Source organism: Suricata suricatta, chromosome 5 (genome assembly GCF_006229205.1).
Source record: "Suricata suricatta isolate VVHF042 chromosome 5, meerkat_22Aug2017_6uvM2_HiC, whole genome shotgun sequence".
Classification (NCBI taxonomy): domain Eukaryota; kingdom Metazoa; phylum Chordata; class Mammalia; order Carnivora; family Herpestidae; genus Suricata; species Suricata suricatta.
In genome coordinates, this window is record NC_043704.1 from 139,249,094 (window position 1) to 139,269,116 (window position 20,023).

Consider the following 20,023-nt stretch of genomic DNA (forward strand, 5'->3'; position numbering starts at 1 on the left):
CCTGATGCAGGGCCGGAGCCCATGAACCGTGAGATCATGACCTGAGCTGAAGTTGGACGTTTAACTGACTAAGCCACCCAGGTGTCCCTACATATTACATTTTTAAAGTTTATGTATTCTGAGAGAAGGAGAGAGAGAAAGAGAGAGACAAAGACAGAGATTGAGCACACAGCGAGGGACAGAGAGAGAGGGAGGAAAAAACTCAAGCAGGTTCTGTACTTTCAGTGTGGAGCTCAACACACGGCTCTAACTCATGAATCGTGACCTGGGCCAAAATCAAGTGTCAGATGCTTAGCTGACTGATCCATCCTGTTGCCCCTCTACTTATTACATTTTTATCTTCACAACAACCCTATATACTACAGCCTTTTTAGAGCCAACCTCTGTCTACCACCTTTTCAAGTCCACTTCTGGAAACCTTGACAAGTGGTGTGAATCTTCAGGCATTCTTAAAAGGGATAGGAATGAGCTTTGAGATGGTATCACCAGCCAACATTGTGCAAACACTCCCTAGACGTCTCTTCCTTTCTGTAAATTTCCTCTTCAAGGCAGATACTGATACCTCCCCTCCCCACCCCATACACACTCCTCTGCTCTCCCAGAGTCCCTCAGGACTCTGCCCTTGTCCACTTTCTTATTGCCATTTTCCTTCCTCCTTCTGCCTGCCACTCCCCCTAGGAAAAACACTTTGCCTTAGGTTAGCATCCTCACTGGAATTCTGGTGAAAAAACTCTGCCCTTTCTTTCATTCTATGAAGAAATGGAGGCAAAGAAACTAATTTGCCCACCCTTCCCCAGCTCACAATAGCAGATTTGGATATGAACCATGACTGTGTGTTCTTTCCTTCTGATCAGCTTTCTTTGCAATTCTATCATCTGTAGATGGTTCTGTTTATGCCAAGGCTTAATGTTGGCTTTTATAAATTCCTAATCAACATTATTTGAGCAGAGTGATTACTGGAACCAGAGCTGACAAGTCCAAGTGTGCCCAGGGGAGTTTAAAATGGTTGGAAAAACTTGTTAACTGGGTTGGTTATTTAAAAAGGAAACAGAAATCCCTCAGGTTATAAAGGTGGAGGCAACATAATTAAACAGGCATCCCAAGGTGCATTCTTTAAAAATACTTTCTAAACTAACAGATTTCTTCTTCATCCACCTACAGTATCCACACAATCATTACTACTCTGACTGATCTTCCTATAGGGAAATCAATATAATTGCTCAACATCTCAACATCTTACAGATGTCATCAGCCCCAGGCTTTAGCTTTTGTTTTGCCCCTACTGAGTGAGCAAAGAGGTTTTATAATCGTCGTGTTGTTGTTTTTCATATAATGGGAACTCAACTTGGCAAACTCCTGCAGTCTCACAGGCATCATGGTCTGATGGGAATTTGGTGTCCTTTCTCATTTCTTTAGTTTGGTCCTTCCAAAAACACAGCTAAGCCTCCACATTCCTACTAGTCAATGGTTCTTCACCCTGGCTTTATGTTGTACCCCCAGCAGACTTTTATAAAGTGCAGATGCCTAACCCCCAGGGCTGATCAGTTAAATCAGAATCCCAGGGGGTGGGGAGAAATCTACTGTGCTACCCCTGGGCTACATGACTATTATTGTTAAACTGAACTACTAAATGTCCATTGAGATGTGATCATAGGAGATAGTTCAGAAGACTGCTATAGAGGTTGTACTTTGCAGTTTCAGTAAGAAATCTACAAATTGCTTGGGATGTCCTGGCTTAAAATAGAGGGGATATCAGTCAGATTTGCCATTAAGATATTGAGGGACAAATTATTCCCAAACTCAGCGGCTTTCATCAGGAACACTTATTGCTCTCTCGTGGGTCTGAGATAAGCTGGTTTGGCTGGTCCAAGCTGGACCCTGTTGGGTAGTTTTGCATCAGGATGTAGGTAAGCTATATTTTACTCTAGGCGAGGGTATGATTCAAATCTATCATCATCCTGGGACCACTGACTGTGTGGGGTATGTACTTCTCACGATAGATCAGAAACACTGATTTCAATTGCACTAAAACACTTCTGCTTCTGTCATGTCCACTCACGTGTCTTGGGACAAACTAATTCCTACAGCGCAGCCCAACCCAAGTAGGATGGGAACAAAAGTCCTCTGCCCACATTGACTGACATTCACACATTCATGAGAAGAAACATGAATTTATTGACTAGTTCTTAGAGTACAAGTGACTAAAGAAGGTTTGGATTTTCAGTCTTCTGTTGACATAAAATTATTCCAGTATTTAAAAAAAATCCTTTAAAAGGTAACAAAAGACTGAGCTGGCAGCGGTGGGGTGGGGACATATAGTTCTAGTCACTGGTGTTAAAGCAGATCATCCTTTGGCAGGAAATGTGTGCAAAGGATTCTAGCGTTAGCTGATTAGTGAGCAAATTGGCTAGATTTGTAATTGGTTTACCACAAGGAGGGACAGAAAGAATAAGACCTGAAGAGTCAAAGCCCTAATTGTCATGATAGGCCATATCCAACAAGAGGAAATTTCCAAGGGATAAATAATATGCCACACATTTGAGTTTACAATTTTATTATTTAAATATCTTAAATAAAAATCTGTACATAAGAGACTCTTAAATACAGAGAAAAAACTGAGGGTTGATGGGACTAGCAGGGGAGAGAGTAAAATGCGTGATGGGCATTGAGGAGGGTACCTGTTGGGATGAGCACTGGGTGTTGTATGTAAGCGATAAATCATGGGAATCTACTCCCAAAGCCAAGTGCACAGTGTATCCTGTGTGTATGTTAGGTAACTTGACTGTAAATTATATAAAAAAAAAGAAAATGGCATACAATTTATATTTTATTGACTCTCTGCTTCTTTGATTCTATATAGCGTGAATTAGAATTCATAAATTATATTAGGCATCACCTGTCAGGATTAGTCTGGAAGGTATAATGTGGCCAAAGCCTCTAAGTTGGCCATTAGGGTGCCTGCTGGCTGGTATTAATACTGCTATTCGTAATAACTGAGGCAGCAACTAATATTTTTTAGAGTGTTGCCTCAGTGCCAAGTATAGCTAAGTGCTTTCCATGGATAGTTTCATCTTCAAAAGGTTTTGTGAGGTAGGTACTAATGACAGTTCCGTTTTACAGAGGAATTCTGGGGCCTAGTGAGATAAAGTAATCTGCCCAAGGTTCTGTAGTTTATGAGGTGTTGTTGAGACTTCAGGTCAGGGTGTTTGATTCTATAAAGTGTGGCAGAATCGTAATCCTTTATTGACTGCCCATTCAGACTGACTGCCCATGATGGGTACTAGCACTTCCCCAGTGGCCTACTCTTTCATATGACAACCACCGCCATGGACACATCGTTGCTATGGCACGTTCTAGAATTATCGTGATATGCTACTGTGTCTACTTTAGGCAGGTCTTCTCTCTGAGAATGCTTCACAAGTTTCTGGAAATCACGTGTTTCAAAAGTGCCCAAATTCAGGATTCTTTCCCCAAATCCAAGGGACCACCCTCACCACAGCCTCAATGCACTGGAGACACATTCTCTGTTGTTGGAGCTGCTGCCCACTTTGCTATTGATTATTTCTGACTTGCCGGAGGTAGCTGGCAGCCAAATGGAGGGCTGGGATTTCCCAATCAATAGTCATTAGAATTGCATTTATTATACATGGAATGGCCCTGGGGGCTGGCGTACACCCTTAACCATAAAAAGAAAAAACAAGAGCTTATTTTGGGAACATACACAGCTCTCTTCAGGGAGCAGCTAGACTCAGACAAAGAAGTGCATTCACAAGTGTCCTTTACTCTCAGACATCGTTGCTGCCTGACATGTAAGTATTTCTCAGGAAATTAAAGTTCCAGGACTTCTCCTAAGTGGGATGCAGACTTAGACGGGCTGAGCAGGCTGTGTGTATCATGTGTGTGTTCTTTTAACTTAAGGAAGAGACTAAAGTCACCAGTTTGAGTCACCAAACTTGAATGTGAAAAGAGAGCAGGGAGAAATAAAAGACCTGACTTGGTAATAAATCTGAAAAAGAAAAAAAAAAGCACAGACTATCCTTTTAGTGAAGGTGAATGGATAGGGGGGCATAAAGGTAGAACAGGCTAGACAAAAGGAATTTGTCAGAATGGGAATGAGAATCAACACAGGGTTAGTAATTTGTTGTGATAAACAGGATGTCCCTAAGCACGTAGAGTACTGCAGGGTATCCTCAACGGTAAGAAGAGGACAGCAGAACACATTTTATGGAACCAAATGACTGTGATTCATGAGGTAATCCTGGTATATTCTCACAGGCTTACTTTTTTTTCTTTTTTCTAATATCAACGATCACTCAGTCTTCCAGAGTTACCTTCCAGGCTGAAGTAGGGAACAAACTATTCTAAGTTTGTTTGGTTCATACACTTCCTGAGATAAAATAGATAAAATGCCTTGACAGAGAAGGAAAAGGCCATGGATTTCTCATCTCTTAGGTCTTGCTGAATTAGCCTTGTATTTCTTATCCCCTTTGCCGATTTAATGGCTTCACATCCTGGGTTTTGGAAACCATTTCTTATTCAGTCTAATTTACCTTTAACTCCCTTTAATGCTCAGGTGCCTTTGAGTGGTGGGGCCTTGGGAAAGTCCTCTACCTTAAACTTTTCCAATTATTCCCTCCTTAGTCTTAAGAATGTGGTCAGAACCAGTCACACCAGCCTAGCTTGAAATAGGCTCAGGAAATCCAGCCATTTCTTTCCTTTAGGGTCTTGTAAACATTGCATGGAGTTCTAAGGTAATCAGACCAATTCTAGAAATAACAGAAGGAGGAAACTCTGAGAGTAAACACACACACCTTGGGAGTAAGGATGCCTCAAACTAGTAGCCCAAGACCTGAGCCTGCCAGTTATAAACTATGAACTTTTCAGTTCTTTCAGCACTTGAAATATCAGCTGCAGATGGAGAGAAATTCTGTCTGTATTTGGGCCATCGATTAGAGTCAGCAAAATATGATGATATAGCTAAAATGCTCTGATCCCTGAAGAGGTAAGGTAATATTAGATGAAGTATCTTTATTTTGTGTTTTTTTTTGAACAAAGTTTTTGTACAAAACTGCTTCTTTATATCACATTTTTACATTCCATATTGCCATGTCATTAAAAAAAAAAAACCCACCTAGGGGCGCCTGGGTGGCTCAGTCGGTTGCGCGTCTGGCTTCAGCTCAGGTCATGATCTCGTGGTTCGAGCCCCGCATCAGGCTCTGTGCTGACAGCTCAGAGCCTGGAGCCTGTTTCAGATTCTGGGTCTCCCTCTCTCTCTGACCCTCCCCTGCTCACACTGTCTCTCTCCCTCTCTCTCAAAAATAAATAAAACATTTAAAAAATTAAAAAAAACCACACCTATAAAAAGATAAGAAGCTGGAGTCAGGTAACTAGATACACAGGTACATAGACAAATGGGTGAATCCAAATTCCTTAAGTGGTAGTTTTCAAATATAAATCAGGATACACTGATACTTTTAACCCCAGATAGGGGAAATTTAACCTTAGAAAAATGGTAGTAAGATGGAAGTAGAAGATTATATCAGAATGGACTAAAATTAGGGATTTGTGATATAAGACGTTTTGCATTAAGTTAGGAATTGGTAGGTGATAGATGACCCTGACATTTAAGGCAAAGATGCATACATAAAAAAAAAAAAAAGCCCTCTATTTAGTACAAGCAACAGGAAGAGAGAGATACTGGGGATATAATGGACCATAAATCTGGGAATAAAACTAAACAAGTACATAGTAGCTCCTTGAGGCAGAGCCCAGGTCTCATAGTTCTTTGTCTTTCAGCATTTCTTGGCTTACACTGCTTGCCTGACAAATGTTCATTGTTTGAATAAAATACAGAGAAGGGAAATATTCTGTACATTAATCAGGATGGAAACTAGATGGTGTAACTATTAGTAACAGAGATATAAACAGAAAAAAAGCCAATTTTGATGGGAAGCTGAGTAAGAGATGAAAAATGGTTGGAAACAAAGTCATTCGGTCATGTTTGAGAGAGAGGAAAAAGGCAGGGGCTGAGGAATAGGATTATAGGTGGGCAAGGCAGTTATTTGGGAGAAATGTGCTATTGTCATTAGAAGAGACCACTGTCTTGAAAGAAAATCTTATGTTGGCCAATGAGTAAAAAAGCCTTTTGCAGAATAGGCTCAGATAAAATGTGTGCATTTGTAAATACATATTTTCACAAAGAGAAGTTGTATGAGTGAAATTCAGGAAGAAAAGCTGGTTGCTCCAACCAGTAACTCCAGGCTAAGGAAGTTATTTCTGAAAACTAGCTAAGCCTAGCCTAAAAGTGAAAGTGGCTGCTTCAGTAAATAGACAAGATTCACCATCACTGGAGGTATTCACATAGAGGCTGGGGAGCCATTATAGATGGCTGTTAATGGGGACATTCAGGCAGCACATGGGCACTGGGACACTTAGCCACTGATTTCCCTCTTGTCCCTGAGATTGTGGTTCACCACTCAATAGTGAGGACCTGTTACTGCGTAGATGCTTCCAGGTCCCGACCATCTATTCAGCAACAAATGTCCTGGCTCCTGCCTCGCGTGTAGCAAGAATGCAGACACTACAACTGGACTAACAGCCTGTTCTCTGGGGGAAAAAAGTGCCTCCATTTGTAGCACTGGCTGATTTCTATGGTCTACATCCTGCCACCATGCTGATTTCAACCTTGCAGTGTGACACCATTGCACCTGGAGTTGTAGATATGCTCACAACTGACTCTCCCGAAACTGTGTGGGCACTTCTCTGAGTACCCTGCTCCAGGACCAGTCATATTGTCCAAGAAAGCGTGATCAATCTGGAAGTTATTGGTTCCTTCCAGGTAGCCCAGGAAGGCCAACCAGAGGGAAGGACAAGGTTCCACTTGCTGGTACGGACAACAATCATGCATCCACTCCCTGCCCTCTTGCCACCATCAGGACTGTCAGAGCAAAGTGAGTGGTGCTAGTTTTCCTCGTGGCCATGCTTGCTGTTGGGATTTATCTGTGGTCACTTTCGCTTGCTGTGCATTTAAAAGGTTATGAGTAAGGGGCACCTGGGTGGCTCAGTCGGTGAAGCGTCCGACTTTAGCTCACGTCATGATCTCATTGTGTGTGAGTTTGAGCCCCATGTCGGGCTCTCTGCTGACAGCTCAGAGCCTGGAGCCTGTTTCAGATTCTGTGTCTTCCCCTCTCTCTGCCCCTCCCATGCTCATTCTCTGTCTCTCTCTGTCAGTAATAAATAAACGTTAAAAAATTTAAAAAAAAAAGGATATGAGTAAATACATGTATGGTATCCGTAGTCCAGTTTCCCCCTCATCCTCCCCAGAATTGATCCCTGCTTTCCCTGCTTCTTAGGACTGGCAAGACATACTGTAATGTAGTGTTGAGTTTATTGTCTTTGTCCTTCTTTTATCCTCTTCATGACTTCCACATACCTCCTCTTTCTCTTGCACCATTGCAGGACCCCGTGCTTACTGAGCATTCACCATGATCCAAGCTCTGCTCTGAGCACTTTTCCTGTTAACACCTCAAATTCTCCAAACAATGGATGGGCTAGATTACTAGTGATAATCCCTGTTTTGCAGAGAGGAAGCTGAGACACAAAGAGCATAAGTACCTTGCTGTAGGTCACACAGGCAGTAGATGTCAGAGCCGGGACTTGAATTGAGATAGAAGGGAGTTTTCTTGATCTCCCTGGAAAGCAGTGTGGAAATCAAGCAGAAATAAAGGGAATACATTGCCCTGATAGATAAGGCAGAGAAAGCTATTTGCTAGAAAGATGGATCAGGTTCAGAGAGAACGTTGGTTCTACTGTGAGCAAGCCTGTGGGTCAAATGTCTCGTGTGATCTCATAGAACCCCATGGAAAAGGAATGATTAGTTTTTACTCACTTCATTTTATCACCTCAACTCTCACCTAAGTATGAGATGATACCTTCATGATTCATTTTTTTAATAGGAAAATAGACTGGTTTTGAGACTCAGAATTTTAATGGTTAGATCTTTCCAAATTCAATACACATGTAACTGACCGTTTTTTTTTTTTTTTTATCAATAAGACATAGATGTCATTAGGAATGCCTTTAATCATTGTGGTGGTAGAAAACATCTATTTTTGAAAACACCAGTATCAGGGTGTTCGTGCTAAATGCACTGGACAGTTTCAGCCAGAGGAAGACTCGGCAGTGAGCCCATTAATGATGGCTACTAACTAAAACCCCATCTTCTTACCCAATAATATAAAGAAGAGGAAAGCCTCACTTATGTAGAAGTCAGATCCCCAGGAGTGGGATTTATTTGAGAGTCTGCTGAGAATACAGAGATGAAATCAGCATATTCATTAGGATTAACTGCGTATGAAAGAAAATAAAAATAATCATGACTTAAATACAAGGTTTGATTTTTATTTCATATAAAATAAGTCTAAAAACATACAGTTTCAGGTTGTTGTTGGAGGTCCATGGGCATCAGCATCTCAGGCTTTGTCCAACTTTCTGCTCCACCATCTTTAGCACATGGTCATTTCAAGGTCCAACATAGCTGTTGGCGCTCCAGCCATCTTAGACAAATACTAGGAAAGTATTAAGTAGCAAGGGAAAGGGCAAAACAGCACATGTTATCCACTTATCCTTTTCCTGAGAACCATTGAAGAAAGACTCATTCAGCACTTCCTCTTCTGTCTTACTGGTCAGAATGTAGTCACGTTTTCCTAACTACAAGGCAGACCACGAAATGTGGTATTTTAGCTTGGTTACCTTAAATGAGACCGGGATGCTATTTCTCTGGAAGAAGAGGAGATGGGTTAGATGGTAGGGAGTGGATAGTCTCTGCCACAGGAAAAATGACTGGGCTGTCCTAAATAATGTGACAAAACTATAAAGAGCCCTGAGTCTAAGGTGCACAAATGACTTGTTTCTTCTTTTACTGAGTTATAACTACCTTGGCATGTACATGTAGTTAAGGTATACTGATTTACCAGAGGCTAGGGTGAAACTAATGCAGGCTCTTTTGCTTTTTTTTTTTTTTTAATGCTTTTTATTTATCTTTGAGAGACAGAGAGAGACAGTATGAGCAGGGGAGGGTCAGAGAGAGAGGGAGATACAGAATCTGAAGCAGGCTCCAGGCTCTGAGCTGTCAGCACAGATCCCAATGCAGGGTTCGAACCCACGAACTGTGAGATCATGAACTGAGCCAAAGCTGGATGCTTAACCGACTGAGCCACCCAGGCACCCCAGGTTCTTTTGCTTTTAAATGAGAGAAAACAGACTCATGAGATTCAAGCAAAAGCAAAAGAAAGCTTTAAAGCTATCTTGCAACCTTCCCAAGGCCCAGGGAAGAGGAAAGGTGAGGGGAGCTTAGGCCAAAGGGACACATGGTGCCCGATGAATTCCATTATGGAGAAACAGAGTGAGTCTCATTCCCATGGCTTGCAAGTTCCCCAGAAAACTGGTCTCCCCTCAGTCTATCAGGCAGGAAGAGGAGGACCACCTAGGAGTGGCCTTGGGGACAATGGCAAGGGAAGGACAAGCGGGGTACCATTGTGCTTTGACTGCATTAGAGGAAAGGGACTGGCTGGTGTGATCCTGGATCTTTTCCAGCGCTGCCTGACAGGAAGCCTCCCAAGCTTCTTAAAAGCTAAAAAGCTGACACACTCTTCAACCACACTCTTGTGTTTAAATTCAAATGGCACTATTGTATGAAGCTGCACCTGTAGTTTCGTATGGAAGGACTATGAGCTTTAATCAACTTGGGACATACTCTGGTCACCAAAGGAGAATGTTTCATGAAAAATAGGCATTTGTTTGGCAAAGGCGTTGTCTCTGACACCTGTACCATTACACAAAGTTGTCTTCTTGCAGTAGTTAAGAGACGTTAAGAGAAAGTTAAGAGAAGGATTGCTAGTGTTAAGCACATCCAAAGAGTTAATGAGAACACTGATAACTTGATACCAAAAGATGAATGACAGAGAAAAAAACCTTATAAAAATAGCAAATGTCTATGTTTGAAAAATTTGATAAGCAACTATTGGGAAAACTAGGCAACATACACAAAAATGAATTTAAGTTTGGAGTTATTTAATGTTGAAACAAATGGTCAGACTTTGAATTATCATAAAAATGACGAAAATCGATATCCAGAAAAACCACTTCTATTGATCAATAAAAGGTTAAATTACATTCAATCCATGCTATTAAAGGAGGCAGAGAGGTACTTTAAATAGAAAAAATTTTATCCAAAGTTGCTAGAATATATTTTAAATTATTGTTTAAAGGAATGATAAAATCAACCATGACTCATTGACTAAGAGCACTGATGAAATTCCACTGCAGCATTACAGTTATTTCTGAGGAGTTCAAAGAAATTTACAATCGGTTTAAGTCACATTACACACTTCGCAAACTTTTGATGGATTATGCTATTAGCATTATACTTATTTGCTTGATGGAAACTATTGACCAGTTTTGTTACACAATTTCATTAAAACACAGAACACCATGGTGGCAGAAGCAGAAATCATGTCCTCTGAATGACAACGGGGTATGACCTGAATTTTCTGACCAACTTGCTTCCAAATAGATACATCTATACATAAAACTTTAGAGAGAGATATTTGAATGTCTGAAACTAATGCCCTTCTTTCTCCTGCATAGTTTTTCTTTCCTACCCAAGATAGGAACCTGAGAATTACCCACAGCTCATTCCTCCTCTTATCCCGACATGGCTAGTCACCTAGTATCAAAACTAAGTTTCCTGAACAGCCCATGAACCCTCCCCTGGTGTGTTTTTTCAGTCCTTCTTGTTTTCTTGCCTGCCTATGGCTTGAACTTCAACTCATCTTCGGGCCTTTCTCTCCTCCCATCCCATTTCCTTCTTCATTTTACTTATATTATTTTCTTTTAAGACTCAAATCTAATCACTTTACTTTCCCACTTAAAAACTTCCAGGGCTCCTTATTGTTGATAATGAAAAGACCAAATCTCTTAATATGATCTAGAAAGCCCTTCACCACATCACTCTTAGCCTACCTCTCTGAGTTTGTCTCCTGCCACCTTTGTGTATGCACGCCCTCCACTCCATCCTCCTTCACCCCTACCTGACTGTGTACTTACTGCTCTGTCTGCCTAGGATGCCTGTCCCATGTTACTCTCTTCTACTTGATATTTTCCCATGAGTCTTTTACTCTGTTCAACTTTGACCCTGTTCAAGCATATCTTTATTTGTATAGATTTCTCCAAACCTCTAAATAAAATTAGCTGTTCTAAATATCTTTCCTAACATTATCTATCTATCTATCTATCTATCTATCTATCTATCTATCTATCTATCATCTTCTATCTATCTACTCATCCATCCTTCCATCCATCCATCCACCTAACTTCTGTTCTACTTCATAGCATATACTACCTTTTAGATTCTATTAATACATCTTTCTCTCCCTAGACTTAGATTTTTCTTCATCTAAGTATCTTCAGCACACTAGTACAGGAACTTGTACTTGGTAGATTTTTAGTAAAATATTATTTGAATGAATTGATTTTTTCCCCAGTGCTTTTGAATAGGGAAAGAAAATGCTTTCTCTTTCTGAATGTGTATTCCTGTCTTTTAGGGGCTCCATTTTATTGTAAATTCTGTGTTACATTTTTTAAAGTTTATTTATTTATTTTGAGAGAGAGTATGAGAGCAGGGGAGGGGCAGAGAGAGAGGGAGAGAGAGAGATCACAATGTGGTGCTTGATCTCACCAACAATGAGATCATGACCTGAGCTGAAATTAAGAGTTGGATACTTAGCCAACTGCAGCACCCAGGTGCCCCTAAGTCCTATGTTTCAATTAAGAGTAAAAAAGTGTTTATGTTTCTTCATTCTCAGCTTCTGATTATCACCAAGCTGATGGAAGTGAGCTGATACTGCTCTATTATTAGCTATGTTCCATAATTGGTCAGGAATTTTATATTTTATTAACACAAGTTGCTGCACCTTTCCCAGCAGCATGAATTATTAACTGTTGAGCATTCCTTTACCCGTATGTCCAGGAAAATTATATTTGGCATGCTTAACAAAGGCAGCCTATGATCTTGAAGTAGGTTAGAATAGAGATTGAATGAGTGAGGGGTATTAAAATATATAACATATCGAGTTCATTTCCTAAAAGGAATCATGAGACCCAAAATCTCATCAAGTTGTTCTAAATATAGTGCCTAAATTATGTTACCTCTAGGTTTTTAAGCAGCAGGGCAAAATTAGGAACTGCAAATGTTGGACAGTAAAAAAAGTTTCTTTTTAGGTACTCATCTTGAACAAGCTAATTAGATTTACTCCAGGAAATTTCTGGCATGGTTAGTAGCATATGAAAGAGAACAAAGAGAAATAGGGCACATTTGCTAGATCTGGAATGATAACAAATGTGAGTTTGTTAGATTAGGAAATTTCCATGGTATTGCTTTTTAAATTTTTCTATGGAGTTTTAAATGTCCAGGGAACATAGTCACATGCAGAAACTTTGGTTGTTTTTTAAAAAAACCCACTCTCTTATTCTCAGTCAAGTCCAATTTTATATATTTTCTTCTCAGACCTTCTTGTGTTTATTTCTAAGGATGATTGGGTAGCTGGTTGGAGGGGTGAACAGGTGGGTGGATACTTAGGTCTTCAGTGGTGCTCTAAATGGGATCTTTTCTTTTGTATTTTCAAATTTATTGTTTAAGTGTAGCATATTCACAAAGTTAATTCACAGTAAGTCCACTTGTACACAGTGTAGATTTTAAAAATTATTTACTTAACTAATTTGATCATCCTCAAAAGCCTAGACTTCTTTGCTTGTCATGGGAAAATAACTTTTAATCCTTTAAGTTTACAAATTTGGTATATTCTGCTAGAAAAAAATAGTCCTTGTAAATGATGCTCTTCATTTCCAAATCTCTATCCTGGCCTCTTGCTAAAGTGACATCTGGGCCTATGGCCATGGGGGAAACGAAGGTTATGTGACTCGGTGAAAAGAATGGTCAGAATCCTCAGATGTGTTCACTTAGGGCTTCATGGTTCTCAAAGGTGATGTCTCTGTTATATCTGGTTATTGTTCATCCTGTGGGCATTCCTTACTTAAATCAGCCACTGGAACTTACCATCTGTCTCTCTCAGCTTGGTGGGGAAAATTGATAGCTGTCGCCTAGTAACCAGGCTGACATTTGGCTTGCCCTGGTTTCTAAGTCTGAGCAGTATTCACCTCCACTCTTTAGGCCACCTCTTTCCTCACTATTGTTATTCCAAAGCAAGGATAATGGCTTTCAACTTGGCTGCCTTTAACCTTCCTCAAGGGGCTAAAGGAAGTTCTGGGTCCTCCTGATGTAACCCAGGATTCAGGAAAGCTAAACATCAGGGATTTTGCCTGTCAAATTTAGTTTGATGGTTATGAAGATGGGAGATACTGTTATTGAAATCGATTTCCTGATTTCAGTCAGAATAATAGGATTTGAGAATGGAGAGAGTCAAATTGCTTACAAAATGCCGGACAGGAATAGTTCCAGAAAGTAGCAAAGCTGGACCATTAGTCAGAGTGAATTGACCCTCAGAGAATATTCAAAGTGAGTAGTAGATCATGGAGTTCTCAAGATCAAAATAGGAGATGAGTCCATTATACTCTTCCTTGCTCTGAATAATGGGAGGCAGGGGGTAATCTGAACAGAGAAGATGATTCGTATCACCACATTCAGATCTCCTTAAGTGCCAACTGGGTTCCCTTAAAGAAGGGCTATGTTATAACATTTCAGGTTTAGAATATGATTCTCCAAATATCCCCAAGAATACCTGAAACCATCTACTAGTGTGATTCTGACTTGGGTCAAGGAAGATATTTAGATTTGGGGGGAAAAATTGAATATTCACTTTGAATTAATGCCAGTTCTTTGGGATTCTCAATACTTCTGTGGTCTGCTGGTCATTGGGAGGCTCATGAAAATCAGATGATAAGTGGAATTTCCCCCCCAAATCTATCTCATGGTAGGCTCAGCAGATTAATAAACTAATCCTGAAGATATTTTCCAAGTTTCTAAATGTATATTTGGTAGAATCACCACATTGGCATCCTGATTTAGGAAATTGGGGTTCTTAAGGGTATGAAAGAACAAGTGAAAGTCCTTGGATTATAAAAATCATAACCCAAAGTGATGTTGTATGCATGGAAGAGTCATAAAAATTAATACAATGTTTTAAACATTTTTGAAGATTAAAAGGCATGAGAGAAACTTTCCATTCCGTCATTTAAAGTCCATGCTTGGCTTCAGTTGCAGTAGACATTGTTAAGAAAGACAGAATAGTGAAAAGTCCATAGTGATTAATAGTAACAGTTGTTTCAGATGTTGTTCCTGGAAGAAATTAACTTATATCTTGGCATCTGTGCTTTAGTCTGGATGTTCTACTGATTTGTATTCCACTTAAGTAATCCTCTCTTCTTCTGTGTCAAACCTGCTGTACAAACAAATAAAAAGAAAAGAAAACAAAAACAAACAAAAAAAGAAACCTGTTGACTTATTTTTAGTTGCTGTATTTTTAATTTCCAGAATTCCCATTTAATTATTTTTAAAATACATTTCAGTTGGCTCATGAAATTCTCCAGAATGTATTAACTAGAGATATTTTAAACCATATACCTAATTACTAGTAATTGGATCAACTGTGGTTATATTCTATTGACTATATTTTTTTCTCTTGGTCTTATTTCTTTTTAAAAAAATTTTAATGTTTATTTTTGAGAAAGAGAGAGTGAGAAAAAGAGAGCGAGCATGAGTGGGGGAGGGGCAGAGAGAGAGGGAGACACAGAATCTGAAGCAGGCTCCAGACTTTGAGTGGTCAGCACAGAGCCCAGCATGGAGGCTCAGACTTAAAAGCTGGGAGATCATGACCTGAGCCAAAGTCAGACACTTAACCAACTGAGCCACCAGGCATCTGTCTCTTGGTCTTATTTTTTGATATGCCTCATCATTTTGTATTCAAGTCTATATTTTATGTATGAAAAAAATGTGGACACTCTAGGTGATGTTGAGGCAGATCAATTTAATCCAGTCAAGGACTGAACTGACTGAGGTCTTAGGAAAACTCACTGTTTCTGATTTCCTCTTACGTTTAGGGTGTAGCCTTCCAAGGTTTTCAACTGACAGCCTATATTCACTCTTTAGGGGACAGGTCCCAAATTCCACTTTTAAGCTGGTCAGCATCATAAGACTGCCAGAAACAGCTCTCTGTGTGTTGGGCTTTCTAAGGAATATTAATCCCCTAGCCTGGACAGCTTGAGAACTCAGTAGATGTCTTTGGGGGAAACAGTAAGTTTTACTTCTCTCAATTACCTTTCTCTGGCATCTTGGCCTTTCTAATGTTGACGGCCTTTTCACCTTTGGAGTTTAATTCCCGCCCCCCCACCTTCCCAATTCTGTGAGATCGCCAATGCCTTGCTGACGTTTCTGCCTCTTCTCAGCATTTATTAGCTTATATCCCAGGTCTTTGGTTTCTGTACCATCAATCAGCATACGTCCAAAGGGAAAAACAACATGTAGAATATCAGCTCATCTCTTGGAGTTTCCCTCTCTCTGGCCTCACTTGGCTGCTTGTGAAGCTCTGTAATAAGTTCATAAAGATATACTTTGTGTTGTCATCTGATAACTCTAATCGTTGACGGCTTCATTTTGTTTTCACATGCCACATTGTCAAAGGTACTTGCAGAAGTTCTGATTTAGTCTAAAGTGGGGTTATCAGCTTTTAAAAACCCTAGGTGGTTTTCAAGTGAAGTCCAAGTTGAAATAGACTTTTCTTGGTGTTTTCCCATATTATATGGGGCCAATTTTAATTATTTATAGTTTCATTGAAAAATTAATTTTCAGAGACTTTCAAATTAATAGAATTAGTTGAATATCCTTATCCCTTATAATTATTTTACTTTCTATTTTATCTGCAGTTATTTTCTATTCTTTTATTTTTAATATTTATAGTTGGATCTTTAATGGCTTAATATTTAGTAATTTATTTTCCAAATATCAGCTCTTTGACTCATTGATTACCTCTTTTTTTGTATTTTCTAATTTTTAGCTTTGTTAAATCAATTTTTCTGCTTTAGTTTTAGTTTCCATTATTGCTTTAATTGACTATTAATTAATTAATTTTGATTATTTCTTATTAATTAATATGAGTACCTTAGGCTTTATAGTTTTCTCTGAACATGGCTACAGCTATGTTCCATAAGTACTGATATGTAGTAGTTTCAGTTTTCACCAAAATTTGAAATTGCTGTTATTTGGCCCTTAGTAATCTGTCCAATGAATTTACAGTAAGGATAATATTGAATGGTTTATGCATAATGTCTTGTTTTAATGGAGCTTTGAACAGGGAATAGTTTCTGTAATTTTGTGAGACAAAAATTAGTCCAATTTTTTAGTAGAGAAGGGATCCAGAATGACACTAAGAGGAGTCTATGTTTTTATTTTAGGTGTCCTTAGAAAATTTGGTTTAGGACAACATTTAAAAAATAAATTGTGTAATTTTGTTTTATTCTCTCTTTTGTCATTGCTATGCCGGGAGTTGGCCATGGCTATGCAGGCATTGGCCCCTTATATCAGTCAAGTGAATAACAGTGTTTTCTGGAAATCTCAGAATCTCAGTGGACTTTGTCTTCAAAAATTAGTGATAAATATGGATTTGAGTTGTAAGTCATGCTTCTTTCTCACTGGTGCTTAGTCCTTGTCCCTCAGTGACTTATAGATCCCTGGAGTAAACGTTAATTAACATAGTTTTGCAGAAAGGAACATAGATTTCTTTGAAGGGAAGAAGTGGAGATCACAGAGTGACTTTGAGTCTCCTGAGATGTTTCTTGATTTCCTGGTAAGTGATGGGCCACTATAGTTCCTCACTTTCCTTCTTCCTACCAGAATTTCCCTTGTGTTTTTTGTTTTTAGTATTACCCAAGGTGATTCTGGTTGATAACATATTAAATAACGTTATTTTTTTTCTAGATTATCTGCTATGGAGGGCATGGCATTGGAATAAAAAGCAGTTGTCTGAAAGTAAAACGAAGAAAAAATAGCCTTTCAAATGTCTTCTTCTGATCCAGAGGGAAAATGAAAATATTTACTGCCTTAATGTAATCTGACTGTAATTGACATTGGAGTGAAGAGCATTTGGGGCACGTCAAAGGTGATTTCATTTTGGACACTTTTCCACTGGGGCCATAATTGATCACTCACTTTCTTATGCATGTTTGGTCAGAGTCATGGCCAATGCTATCACAAGGAATGAGCCAGAGAACAGAGTCTTTGGAAAACAAATCTCTCTTTTTCGAAGCCATTTGCACATTTAGATAGCCTATCAGTCATTACACTAATTCTTAAGGAAATCAAATAAGACAACCACTCAATTTACTCTTTAATTTACTCATCAAGACACTCAGGAAGAGGATCATTGGGTCTGCAGGGAACAGGAGATCACAGAGTAAAAGAAGCAAAGTGACTCTACTCATCAGGAAGGTGTCATTGGCTATTTCAAGGTTTTGTAACAAAAATTGAGTTCTGTTGTGAGTTTAGAATAGATATAAGATCTTGTGGACACAGAAGTAACTTTTGGAGGCCCTAGAATAATCAGTCACCAGTTGGACTGCTTTGCTTCCTTTTAATTTGTTGGGCCATTGTTACGACATTATATACTATGTGTTAAAAAGTTAAGAAGCATACATGATTATGACAAAAACAGAGGTGGTTGAAATAGCTCATCGGTAAACAATGAAGATTGCCTTTCTACTTCTACTGAATATTAAAATAATAAAAGAGACTTGAGGAAAAGCCTCCAAAGACTCTTCATTTATACCTGGGTTTTTCCTTTTTTTTTTTTTTTTGTCCGTGCCACTCCAGAATTTGACAGATTTCAATGCATGAGAGGTAAGGACAGAAGTATAATGTTTCAAAGTCAAGTACACAACTGAAGAGTTCTAATCCAGACTCTTGGAAGGGAACTCTCTTAGTTTGCATATGTTGCAATTTGCTGATCCCCTGTCTCTCTTTTTCTCCCCCTGCTCCATTGCCTCTTGTTTACTGGGCAATCTCTTTCTACATATGAAATTCCTAGTGGTAGATCGTAAACTTCTAGAGGGCATGGGCTAATGGATGAATTCTTCTTCCTTCTCCTCTTTTCCTTCTGTGCCACATTATCTACCTAGTGTGAAGTATGAATTATCTTTTCAGATAATGATCAGACTGCATATAGCTTTTACATCCAAATGAGTAGTTTGACTTTCAATGTGATTTTAGGCAGTGCTACAAGTATTACAGCAATGATATCCATGCTGAAATCATTTTGAATCCTCTACTCAATGAACTGTCTTACGTTCCTGTAACAGTTACATATAGTTCTTTTACATAGCAAAAATTTTCATTGACTTTATATATATTTATAGTGAAACTACTATGAACTTGTACTAATGAGGAATATAGATATCATCTCCATTGCCAGCAGCCACCCTAAAGTACCTATGACTTTGGGTCATAACTTTGCAGTACGTTCGGCACTTAGCACCTGTTAGTATACTGAGGTGGCACTGTTCTGTTCCATATATATGTCCTTATAGCTTCTTTAACACAAACTTCTCCTAACCTATCTATTAAAGCGATGTGTTATGTAACATGTATCAAGCATATAATGTATAAATGCTAAGAAATCCCAAGAACCTATTTTGACAACAAATATCTTCTCTTATTTTAACTCATTCTTGGCTCTCTACCTTCCCAGCTGTGCAGTTTCTTCCGGATTTTCTTAAACTTTGCCCATTTTTGTCTTTAAGACTTTTGTGAGTCATTTTCTCCCTGGGGGACATTGCCTACTCCCTTTCTAGAGCTGGCCCTGGCCAAAAGCACATTTTTGTTTTTAAAAATAAATAAAAACTAAAAACAGTAACAACAACAAAAAACTCACTCAGATTTGTCTCAGCCCAACCATAATTGTTTTGACTTTCTATAATATTTACCATAGCCTCAATCTCTCTTTCTCTGTCTGTCTGGCTCTTTCCCTCTCTTTATTTCTCTCATTGAAATGTCTGAGAAGAGAAAAATTCTTTCAGGTTGTAGGAGAGCCAGTTAGGGATTCAAACATGGCTCTATTCTGGAGTCCGGCCCAATGAATCCCTCCTTTGTCCCTCTGGGTTACACACAGCAATTAATGAGACAGGCTGTCTTCCAGAAAAGGGCATTTTTCCTAAAATGTATTTCATTTTAGAAAACAAATGTTATTAAAGGTCAAATCTAAAGAATAATTTTTTTGATGACCATGTTGAGTAATTCCATCATTTAACTGGTTTGCTTTGTGTCTAAAATGCATTTATTCATATATATATGTATATATATGTACATTATTCAAATATATATATCTTATTCAAATATATATGTGTGTATATGTACACATACATACATATATATGTATATATTTAATTTTATTTTTTTAGCCTGGGATCCCACCTCCCCTGGAACAACTAGATATTGAAGCACCCCATAGGTAGAAATGTCACAGAGAAATACAAAGAGAAAGAGCCAAGTTTTGATTTTTGAGTTCCAAAATAAACTTTTGGATATGCATGGCTGTGACAGTTGCTTGAGAAAAAAACTCACCATATTTTTCAAAAGCCTGAGTTCTAATCCAATGAAAGACAGAAGAGGACAATTTTGTGACTTGAGAAAAATTGTCATCATCTTCAAGCTAGAGAAGGAGTAAGAGTAGAGGAAGAAGTGGAAGAGGCTAAAGCCCCTGGGCTGAATCCTGGGAGAGACAGGACAGAGCGGGATAAAGCAGACAGAGAGGCCGTGCGAGCTTGGTCTAGGGACCGCACTGTGCACATGCCCATTCGGAGTGACCTGTCCTCGGGCCCTTGGCCACGTGGTTGAGTGGGGGTCTGTGATCCAGCTTTTACGCTGCTCCATGAACTACCAAGGGACAAGTTTTCTTCTAGCTAGTTTGCCCAGAAGAGGTGGATCTTGGCAATTTGTCCACAAAGATGGGACATTTTCTTT